Consider the following 3,532-nt stretch of genomic DNA (forward strand, 5'->3'; position numbering starts at 1 on the left):
AATTATTAGTAACATTATTAATAAGTATATATGCTTAGTAAAACTCTTTTAAAAATGCTATAAATAAAACATTTGAATAGGTAGAAAAACATGAATTTTTAAAGTTTTTATACGTTAATAATACAATGCAATGTATTGAAATAACAGAAACACATTTTTTTCTATAACTAGCTAGTTATTTTAACCATAAAAAATGTTCTAAAAACATTGGTTAAAAAAAAGTTAAAACAGAACCTTTCAATTCTTCAATTCCGATGTATTTAATTAAAAAAAAATTAAAAACTTAACTTATATTTTTTAGAGTAAAATATCGTTTTTATTGCTGATGTTTGGGATAAATTTTACTTCTGTCCTTAATATCTAAATCGTCTTATTTGTATTTCTAACGTTTGTAAAAGTGATTTAATATTTTCTATCATCAATTACACATTATGAGCTTTAGTTGAAGTTCTAAAAATCTCTTATTGAAATAAGAATACAAATAATGAGTACAATATTAAAATCGAACACATCTAAATTATACCTAATTGAGAATGAATACATCTAAGTGAAAAAATACAATCTGGTCTGTTAGTATAATTGACAGAAAAATAACATTGAATCACTTTTATAAACGTTAGGAATACAAATAAGACGATTTAAAACGTTGGTAAAAAGAACGATATTTTATTCTATTTTTTATTATTAAATCATTAAAAAAAATTAATAAAACAAAATTACTAGTTCTATTTGATAATTATTTTTATACGTTGGGATGAAGGTGGCAGCAGGAACGATATTATTGATGTTGGATTTAGGGATCTCCATGGATTCAAGATGAGCTCATGATACCATGTCAGTGAGAGAATGAGTGTGAAAGAGAGAATTGAATGTTGTTGACCAAAACAAAGATAAGAACTAGAAGAGATAATTGATTAGAATGAACGAAAAACAATTTTTGAATGGATGCTACGAATTATTGAATCCGGTATTACCCGAGAGAGTAAAAGAGGTCACAATATACAAGGAAATTCTGGAGTTAGTTACAAACAGAAAATTTCCTAAAACAGAATGCCAACTACTTTATTGTTAAAACAGAAAATTCTGGACTTAGTTACATATATGTATGTATCAAACTTTTAGAAGTATCACTAGACCCCTTGGAATTGAATGTCATAAATATTACGTACACTTTCACATTATTAAAAATAATTAATATAATATACTCCGATCCTTAGAAGAAAATGTTAATCACTTAATATTTTTTTCATATTAAAGTACATACATTGAAGTCAAAATAAATTTTTTATTATTAGATATGAATGCTTAATAATTATTATCATTATTTCAAAAAGTTAGACTTCATAGCAACAAGAAAAGTTTATATTGAATTTAATTTTGACGCACTCTTAGTGTAAAGTAATTTTACGCGTGCATCCAATTACGTAACATTACATCAATAAAAATAATTATTTTTTACATTAACTGTGTGAATAGTCATCCAAAAAAATAGATGTAATTGTATCACTATATAAAATATTTTATACTATTAGTGCATCAAAATTAAATTCTTTTATATTTTCTAAAAACTTTTATGACGGCATATTAGGTCAAGATAATTATAATTGAACGATTAATAATTAATTCTCTAATATTATAACAAATTAAAAAGACTTGTATATGTAATTTTGTTTATTTGTTTAATAAATTCTTAACATTGAACCAAAAATTATAGTTATTAACAAGTACGCATCTGCAGTTTTACTTTTCAACAATATTTTTTTTTTAAAATTTAAAAAGATAGGAGACTCGAACCCACAACCTCTTAATTGAGTATGGAGAATCTATGCCATTTGAACTATTAACTTATTACTCATTGACTACTTTCCAACAATTCATAAAAGTTACTATATTTAACATGAATAAAATACATATAATAAGTGTCACAAATTAAGTAGATATATTACTCTTATTAAATTCTAAAAGTGATGCAAACTAATAAAATAATTAAACCAACAATATCCAACCTATTTACACCATGTGGTTGTGTATACTGACGCCAAAAACAATGATCATGTGCATGGATCACATAGTTTTTGCTGATAATTTCTGGAACCTGATCAAAGCTAAGGCCACAAATGTATAAGAACAAATACAAAAGGTGTGAATTAAGATAAAGGTGAGATCAGAAAACCAAATTAAAAGCACTATTTTTTTTTTTAAATGATGTTATGTGTATATAAAACCTTAATCACGCATTAATTAGTAGTTATCATTTATAAAAATACATATTTGGTATTTCATAAATAAATTTATATCAACGGTAAACAAGTTTAATTATTCATTTAATTTCTTGTATATTTGATTATTTTACTTTAACAAATTTGCTTCTTCTGGTAACAAATTTAATTTTTTTAAAAATGAAAATAGTGTGCTAGCTAGTCAAATTTATTTAAAGCGTTGATGAGAAAAGATCACTTAATCAAATTGATTTGACAAAGACATTTGCAAAATTGCTGTCATGTAACTTTCCAAGAATATGTGCCCTCCATGTTTTGTGTCCTTTTTCTGGACGACCCTTATTATTGTCTTTATTGAACTATAAGGATATGATATTATGATATTATATTACACTCACCAAATCAAATCAAATACTGAACAAAACAAGCGAGAGTTGGGGATCAATGCCTCCAGCTAGCCATGAAGCTAAGGATATACTAACCTATAATAATAAATTAATAATAATGATAATAAGATTAACAATCCGATAATGACTGACACATTTTTTAATTCCAAAACCACTCTTAATTCGTTACCCACAAGATAGAATTGTTCTATACTTGTAACTTCTTCAATACTAGCTAGCTAGTCTAGGATATGTAATTAATTATTTATTTAATTACCACGTACGATGACTACTTAAAGCTTAATATATAACATGTTAATTAACGTTGGCAATGCAATACAACGTGACTAATTAATAATGAAGTATATTTATTTAATTAAATAAAAAAAAGAAGAAAATAAAAAAGCTAGGTTGTCCGGGTAGATGGTAGCATGGAGCAGTAGGACGACAGAAACAATGATAAGAGAACAAAAGGTGGGTGTTTCTTGGTTTGGTCGTAGGCGAAGAAAGCTATGGCTTTCAGGAAATGTTCATTAATTGTTCTATGCGCATTAAATTAAGGTGAAGGGGTCAAAGGGTCGACGTGGTCCTTATTATTTACTTGTAACTTTCACTCCTTAAACACTCCAACGGAGGCTTTGCGTCTTGACAACAAGTAACCAACACAAACCAGAATTACACAGCCATACCTATAGCTACAAGTAGCTAGCATTATCATCCTATATTAAAAGAATGAAAAAGTCTAGGGAGCCAGTAACTTTATCAAATTTTGGCCAGCTTGCAACCAGCCAAGAAAAGTGAGTCATTTAATGAAATTTCACATCAATCTCACACCATTAAAATTATCATTGATGGTTATTTGATAGCTACAAATCACAAAAATTGCTGGCCCCTAGCACTCTTCTAAAAAAATTCTGCTTATAATTT

Source organism: Arachis ipaensis, chromosome B05 (genome assembly GCF_000816755.2).
Source record: "Arachis ipaensis cultivar K30076 chromosome B05, Araip1.1, whole genome shotgun sequence".
NCBI classification, from domain to species: Eukaryota; Viridiplantae; Streptophyta; class Magnoliopsida; order Fabales; family Fabaceae; genus Arachis; species Arachis ipaensis.